A 10,707-nucleotide genomic window follows, 5' to 3' on the forward strand; every position below is an offset into this window, starting at 1 on the left:
TAACGAAATACAGGCATACCCCGCATTAATGCACACAATGCACAATAACGAAATACAGGCATACCCCGCATTAATGCACACAATGCACAATAACTAAATACAGGCATACCCCGCATTAATGCACACAATGCACAATAACTAAATACAGGCATACCCCGCATTAATGCACACAATGCACAATAACTAAATACAGGCATACCCCGCATTAATGCACACAATGCACAATAACTAAATACAGGCATACCCCGCATTAATGCACACAATGCACAATAACTAAATACAGGCATACCCCGCATTAATGCACACAATGCACAATAACTAAATACAGGCATACCCCGCATTAATGCACACAATGCACAATAACGAAATACAGGCATACCCCGCATTAATGCACACAATGCACAATAACGAAATACAGGCATACCCCGCATTAATGCACACAATGCACAATAACGAAATACAGGCATACCCCGCATTAATGCACACAATGCACAATAACGAAATACAGGCATACCCCGCATTAATGCACACAATGCACAATAACGAAATACAGGCATACCCCGCATTAATGCACACAATGCACAATAACGAAATACAGGCATACCCCGCATTAATGCACACAATGCACAATAACGAAATACAGGCATACCCCGCATTAATGCACACAATGCACAATAACTAAATACAGGCATACCCCGCATTAATGCACACAATGCACAATAACGAAATACAGGCATACCCCGCATTAATGCACACAATGCACAATAACGAAATACAGGCATACCCCGCATTAATGCACACAATGCACAATAACTAAATACAGGCATACCCCGCATTAATGCACACAATGCACAATAACGAAATACAGGCATACCCCGCATTAATGCACACAATGCACAATAACGAAATACAGGCATACCCCGCATTAATGCACACAATGCACAATAACTAAATACAGGCATACCCCGCATTAATGCACACAATGCACAATAACTAAATACAGGCATACCCCGCATTAATGCACACAATGCACAATAACTAAATACAGGCATACCCCGCATTAATGCACACAATGCACAATAACTAAATACAGGCATACCCCGCATTAATGCACACAATGCACAATAACTAAATACAGGCATACCCCGCATTAATGCACACAATGCACAATAACTAAATACAGGCATACCCCGCATTAATGCACACAATGCACAATAACTAAATACAGGCATACCCCGCATTAATGCACACAATGCACAATAACTAAATACAGGCATACCCCGCATTAATGCACACAATGCACAATAACTAAATACAGGCATACCCCGCATTAATGCACACAATGCACAATAACTAAATACAGGCATACCCCGCATTAATGCACACAATGCACAATAACTAAATACAGGCATACCCCGCATTAATGCACACAATGCACAATAACTAAATACAGGCATACCCCGCATTAATGCACACAATGCACAATAACTAAATACAGGCATACCCCGCATTAATGCACACAATGCACAATAACTAAATACAGGCATACCCCGCATTAATGCACACAATGCACAATAACTAAATACAGGCATACCCCGCATTAATGCACACAATGCACAATAACTAAATACAGGCATACCCCGCATTAATGCACACAATGCACAATAACTAAATACAGGCATACCCCGCATTAATGCACACAATGCACAATAACTAAATACAGGCATACCCCGCATTAATGCACACAATGCACAATAACTAAATACAGGCATACCCCGCATTAATGCACACAATGCACAATAACTAAATACAGGCATACCCCGCATTAATGCACACAATGCACAATAACTAAATACAGGCATACCCCGCATTAATGCACACAATGCACAATAACTAAATACAGGCATACCCCGCATTAATGCACACAATGCACAATAACTAAATACAGGCATACCCCGCATTAATGCACACAATGCACAATAACTAAATACAGGCATACCCCGCATTAATGCACACAATGCACAATAACTAAATACAGGCATACCCCGCATTAATGCACACAATGCACAATAACTAAATACAGGCATACCCCGCATTAATGCACACAATGCACAATAACTAAATACAGGCATACCCCGCATTAATGCACACAATGCACAATAACTAAATACAGGCATACCCCGCATTAATGCACACAATGCACAATAACTAAATACAGGCATACCCCGCATTAATGCACACAATGCACAATAACTAAATACAGGCATACCCCGCATTAATGCACACAATGCACAATAACTAAATACAGGCATACCCCGCATTAATGCACACAATGCACAATAACTAAATACAGGCATACCCCGCATTAATGCACACAATGCACAATAACTAAATACAGGCATACCCCGCATTAATGCACACAATGCACAATAACTAAATACAGGCATACCCCGCATTAATGCACACAATGCACAATAACTAAATACAGGCATACCCCGCATTAATGCACACAATGCACAATAACTAAATACAGGCATACCCCGCATTAATGCACACAATGCACAATAACTAAATACAGGCATACCCCGCATTAATGCACACAATGCACAATAACTAAATACAGGCATACCCCGCATTAATGCACACAATGCACAATAACTAAATACAGGCATACCCCGCATTAATGCACACAATGCACAATAACTAAATACAGGCATACCCCGCATTAATGCACACAATGCACAATAACTAAATACAGGCATACCCCGCATTAATGCACACAATGCACAATAACTAAATACAGGCATACCCCGCATTAATGCACACAATGCACAATAACTAAATACAGGCATACCCCGCATTAATGCACACAATGCACAATAACTAAATACAGGCATACCCCGCATTAATGCACACAATGCACAATAACTAAATACAGGCATACCCCGCATTAATGCACACAATGCACAATAACTAAATACAGGCATACCCCGCATTAATGCACACAATGCACAATAACTAAATACAGGCATACCCCGCATTAATGCACACAATGCACAATAACTAAATACAGGCATACCCCGCATTAATGCACACAATGCACAATAACTAAATACAGGCATACCCCGCATTAATGCACACAATGCACAATAACTAAATACAGGCATACCCCGCATTAATGCACACAATGCACAATAACTAAATACAGGCATACCCCGCATTAATGCACACAATGCACAATAACTAAATACAGGCATACCCCGCATTAATGCACACAATGCACAATAACTAAATACAGGCATACCCCGCATTAATGCACACAATGCACAATAACTAAATACAGGCATACCCCGCATTAATGCACACAATGCACAATAACTAAATACAGGCATACCCCGCATTAATGCACACAATGCACAATAACTAAATACAGGCATACCCCGCATTAATGCACACAATGCACAATAACTAAATACAGGCATACCCCGCATTAATGCACACAATGCACAATAACTAAATACAGGCATACCCCGCATTAATGCACACAATGCACAATAACTAAATACAGGCATACCCCGCATTAATGCACACAATGCACAATAACTAAATACAGGCATACCCCGCATTAATGCACACAATGCACAATAACTAAATACAGGCATACCCCGCATTAATGCACACAATGCACAATAACTAAATACAGGCATACCCCGCATTAATGCACACAATGCACAATAACTAAATACAGGCATACCCCGCATTAATGCACACAATGCACAATAACTAAATACAGGCATACCCCGCATTAATGCACACAATGCACAATAACTAAATACAGGCATACCCCGCATTAATGCACACAATGCACAATAACTAAATACAGGCATACCCCGCATTAATGCACACAATGCACAATAATACAGCATACCCCATAATGCCAATACTAATACAGGCATACCCCGCATTAATGCACACAATGCACAATAACTAAATACAGGCATACCCCGCATTAATGCACACAATGCACAATAACTAAATACAGGCATACCCCGCATTAATGCACACAATGCACAATAACTAAATACAGGCATACCCCGCATTAATGCACACAATGCACAATAACTAAATACAGGCATACCCCGCATTAATGCACACAATGCACAATAACTAAATACAGGCATACCCCGCATTAATGCACACAATGCACAATAACTAAATACAGGCATACCCCGCATTAATGCACACAATGCACAATAACTAAATACAGGCATACCCCGCATTAATGCACACAATGCACAATAACTAAATACAGGCATACCCCGCATTAATGCACACAATGCACAATAACTAAATACAGGCATACCCCGCATTAATGCACACAATGCACAATAACTAAATACAGGCATACCCCGCATTAATGCACACAATGCACAATAACTAAATACAGGCATACCCCGCATTAATGCACACAATGCACAATAACTAAATACAGGCATACCCCGCATTAATGCACACAATGCACAATAACTAAATACAGGCATACCCCGCATTAATGCACACAATGCACAATAACTAAATACAGGCATACCCCGCATTAATGCACACAATGCACAATAACTAAATACAGGCATACCCCGCATTAATGCACACAATGCACAATAACTAAATACAGGCATACCCCGCATTAATGCACACAATGCACAATAACTAAATACAGGCATACCCCGCATTAATGCACACAATGCACAATAACTAAATACAGGCATACCCCGCATTAATGCACACAATGCACAATAACTAAATACAGGCATACCCCGCATTAATGCACACAATGCACAATAACTAAATACAGGCATACCCCGCATTAATGCACACAATGCACAATAACTAAATACAGGCATACCCCGCATTAATGCACACAATGCACAATAACTAAATACAGGCATACCCCGCATTAATGCACACAATGCACAATAACTAAATACAGGCATACCCCGCATTAATGCACACAATGCACAATAACTAAATACAGGCATACCCCGCATTAATGCACACAATGCACAATAACTAAATACAGGCATACCCCGCATTAATGCACACAATGCACAATAACTAAATACAGGCATACCCCGCATTAATGCACACAATGCACAATAACTAAATACAGGCATACCCCGCATTAATGCACACAATGCACAATAACTAAATACAGGCATACCCCGCATTAATGCACACAATGCACAATAACTAAATACAGGCATACCCCGCATTAATGCACACAATGCACAATAACTAAATACAGGCATACCCCGCATTAATGCACACAATGCACAATAACTAAATACAGGCATACCCCGCATTAATGCACACAATGCACAATAACTAAATACAGGCATACCCCGCATTAATGCACACAATGCACAATAACTAAATACAGGCATACCCCGCATTAATGCACACAATGCACAATAACTAAATACAGGCATACCCCGCATTAATGCACACAATGCACAATAACTAAATACAGGCATACCCCGCATTAATGCACACAATGCACAATAACTAAATACAGGCATACCCCGCATTAATGCACACAATGCACAATAACTAAATACAGGCATACCCCGCATTAATGCACACAATGCACAATAACTAAATACAGGCATACCCCGCATTAATGCACACAATGCACAATAACTAAATACAGGCATACCCCGCATTAATGCACACAATGCACAATAACTAAATACAGGCATACCCCGCATTAATGCACACAATGCACAATAACTAAATACAGGCATACCCCGCATTAATGCACACAATGCACAATAACTAAATACAGGCATACCCCGCATTAATGCACACAATGCACAATAACTAAATACAGGCATACCCCGCATTAATGCACACAATGCACAATAACTAAATACAGGCATACCCCGCATTAATGCACACAATGCACAATAACTAAATACAGGCATACCCCGCATTAATGCACACAATGCACAATAACTAAATACAGGCATACCCCGCATTAATGCACACAATGCACAATAACTAAATACAGGCATACCCCGCATTAATGCACACAATGCACAATAACTAAATACAGGCATACCCCGCATTAATGCACACAATGCACAATAACTAAATACAGGCATACCCCGCATTAATGCACACAATGCACAATAACTAAATACAGGCATACCCCGCATTAATGCACACAATGCACAATAACTAAATACAGGCATACCCCGCATTAATGCACACAATGCACAATAACTAAATACAGGCATACCCCGCATTAATGCACACAATGCACAATAACTAAATACAGGCATACCCCGCATTAATGCACACAATGCACAATAACTAAATACAGGCATACCCCGCATTAATGCACACAATGCACAATAACTAAATACAGGCATACCCCGCATTAATGCACACAATGCACAATAACTAAATACAGGCATACCCCGCATTAATGCACACAATGCACAATAACTAAATACAGGCATACCCCGCATTAATGCACACAATGCACAATAACTAAATACAGGCATACCCCGCATTAATGCACACAATGCACAATAACTAAATACAGGCATACCCCGCATTAATGCACACAATGCACAATAACTAAATACAGGCATACCCCGCATTAATGCACACAATGCACAATAACTAAATACAGGCATACCCCGCATTAATGCACACAATGCACAATAACTAAATACAGGCATACCCCGCATTAATGCACACAATGCACAATAACTAAATACAGGCATACCCCGCATTAATGCACACAATGCACAATAACTAAATACAGGCATACCCCGCATTAATGCACACAATGCACAATAACTAAATACAGGCATACCCCGCATTAATGCACACAATGCACAATAACTAAATACAGGCATACCCCGCATTAATGCACACAATGCACAATAACTAAATACAGGCATACCCCGCATTAATGCACACAATGCACAATAACTAAATACAGGCATACCCCGCATTAATGCACACAATGCACAATAACTAAATACAGGCATACCCCGCATTAATGCACACAATGCACAATAACTAAATACAGGCATACCCCGCATTAATGCACACAATGCACAATAACTAAATACAGGCATACCCCGCATTAATGCACACAATGCACAATAACTAAATACAGGCATACCCCGCATTAATGCACACAATGCACAATAACTAAATACAGGCATACCCCGCATTAATGCACACAATGCACAATAACTAAATACAGGCATACCCCGCATTAATGCACACAATGCACAATAACTAAATACAGGCATACCCCGCATTAATGCACACAATGCACAATAACTAAATACAGGCATACCCCGCATTAATGCACACAATGCACAATAACTAAATACAGGCATACCCCGCATTAATGCACACAATGCACAATAACTAAATACAGGCATACCCCGCATTAATGCACACAATGCACAATAACTAAATACAGGCATACCCCGCATTAATGCACACAATGCACAATAACTAAATACAGGCATACCCCGCATTAATGCACACAATGCACAATAACTAAATACAGGCATACCCCGCATTAATGCACACAATGCACAATAACTAAATACAGGCATACCCCGCATTAATGCACACAATGCACAATAACTAAATACAGGCATACCCCGCATTAATGCACACAATGCACAATAACTAAATACAGGCATACCCCGCATTAATGCACACAATGCACAATAACTAAATACAGGCATACCCCGCATTAATGCACACAATGCACAATAACTAAATACAGGCATACCCCGCATTAATGCACACAATGCACAATAACTAAATACAGGCATACCCCGCATTAATGCACACAATGCACAATAACTAAATACAGGCATACCCCGCATTAATGCACACAATGCACAATAACTAAATACAGGCATACCCCGCATTAATGCACACAATGCACAATAACTAAATACAGGCATACCCCGCATTAATGCACACAATGCACAATAACTAAATACAGGCATACCCCGCATTAATGCACACAATGCACAATAACTAAATACAGGCATACCCCGCATTAATGCACACAATGCACAATAACTAAATACAGGCATACCCCGCATTAATGCACACAATGCACAATAACTAAATACAGGCATACCCCGCATTAATGCACACAATGCACAATAACTAAATACAGGCATACCCCGCATTAATGCACACAATGCACAATAACTAAATACAGGCATACCCCGCATTAATGCACACAATGCACAATAACTAAATACAGGCATACCCCGCATTAATGCACACAATGCACAATAACTAAATACAGGCATACCCCGCATTAATGCACACAATGCACAATAACTAAATACAGGCATACCCCGCATTAATGCACACAATGCACAATAACTAAATACAGGCATACCCCGCATTAATGCACACAATGCACAATAACTAAATACAGGCATACCCCGCATTAATGCACACAATGCACAATAACTAAATACAGGCATACCCCGCATTAATGCACACAATGCACAATAACTAAATACAGGCATACCCCGCATTAATGCACACAATGCACAATAACTAAATACAGGCATACCCCGCATTAATGCACACAATGCACAATAACTAAATACAGGCATACCCCGCATTAATGCACACAATGCACAATAACTAAATACAGGCATACCCCGCATTAATGCACACAATGCACAATAACTAAATACAGGCATACCCCGCATTAATGCACACAATGCACAATAACTAAATACAGGCATACCCCGCATTAATGCACACAATGCACAATAACTAAATACAGGCATACCCCGCATTAATGCACACAATGCACAATAACTAAATACAGGCATACCCCGCATTAATGCACACAATGCACAATAACTAAATACAGGCATACCCCGCATTAATGCACACAATGCACAATAACTAAATACAGGCATACCCCGCATTAATGCACACAATGCACAATAACTAAATACAGGCATACCCCGCATTAATGCACACAATGCACAATAACTAAATACAGGCATACCCCGCATTAATGCACACAATGCACAATAACTAAATACAGGCATACCCCGCATTAATGCACACAATGCACAATAACTAAATACAGGCATACCCCGCATTAATGCACACAATGCACAATAACTAAATACAGGCATACCCCGCATTAATGCACACAATGCACAATAACTAAATACAGGCATACCCCGCATTAATGCACACAATGCACAATAACTAAATACAGGCATACCCCGCATTAATGCACACAATGCACAATAACTAAATACAGGCATACCCCGCATTAATGCACACAATGCACAATAACTAAATACAGGCATACCCCGCATTAATGCACACAATGCACAATAACTAAATACAGGCATACCCCGCATTAATGCACACAATGCACAATAACTAAATACAGGCATACCCCGCATTAATGCACACAATGCACAATAACTAAATACAGGCATACCCCGCATTAATGCACACAATGCACAATAACTAAATACAGGCATACCCCGCATTAATGCACACAATGCACAATAACTAAATACAGGCATACCCCGCATTAATGCACACAATGCACAATAACTAAATACAGGCATACCCGCATTAATGCACACAATGCACAATAACTAAATACAGGCATACCCCGCATTAATGCACACAATGCACAATAACTAAATACAGGCATACCCCGCATTAATGCACACAATGCACAATAACTAAATACAGGCATACCCCGCATTAATGCACACAATGCACAATAACTAAATACAGGCATACCCCGCATTAATGCACACAATGCACAATAACTAAATACAGGCATACCCCGCATTAATGCACACAATGCACAATAACTAAATACAGGCATACCCCGCATTAATGCACACAATGCACAATAACTAAATACAGGCATACCCCGCATTAATGCACACAATGCACAATAACTAAATACAGGCATACCCCGCATTAATGCACACAATGCACAATAACTAAATACAGGCATACCCCGCATTAATGCACACAATGCACAATAACTAAATACAGGCATACCCCGCATTAATGCACACAATGCACAATAACTAAATACAGGCATACCCCGCATTAATGCACACAATGCACAATAACTAAATACAGGCATACCCCGCATTAATGCACACAATGCACAATAACTAAATACAGGCATACCCCGCATTAATGCACACAATGCACAATAACTAAATACAGGCATACCCCGCATTAATGCACACAATGCACAATAACTAAATACAGGCATACCCCGCATTAATGCACACAATGCACAATAACTAAATACAGGCATACCCCGCATTAATGCACACAATGCACAATAACTAAATACAGGCATACCCCGCATTAATGCACACAATGCACAATAACTAAATACAGGCATACCCCGCATTAATGCACACAATGCACAATAACTAAATACAGGCATACCCCGCATTAATGCACACAATGCACAATAACTAAATACAGGCACAATAACTAAATACAGGCATACCCCGCATTAATGCACACAATGCACAATAACTAAATACAGGCATACCCCGCATTAATGCACACAATGCACAATAACTAAATACAGGCATACCCCGCATTAATGCACACAATGCACAA

General features: G+C 40.1%; 1 protein-coding gene across 4 annotated transcripts in view; it reads left to right on the forward strand.

Moving 5' to 3' along the window:
* The window catches only part of LOC142464879 (tRNA (32-2'-O)-methyltransferase regulator THADA-like), an 89,045-nt gene that overhangs the window by 21,081 nt on the left and 57,257 nt on the right, over positions 1–10,707 (forward strand). The gene's annotated exons all lie outside the window — the stretch shown is intronic.

This window comes from Ascaphus truei, chromosome 13 (assembly GCF_040206685.1).
Source record: "Ascaphus truei isolate aAscTru1 chromosome 13, aAscTru1.hap1, whole genome shotgun sequence".
Classification (NCBI taxonomy): Eukaryota; Metazoa; Chordata; class Amphibia; order Anura; family Ascaphidae; genus Ascaphus; species Ascaphus truei.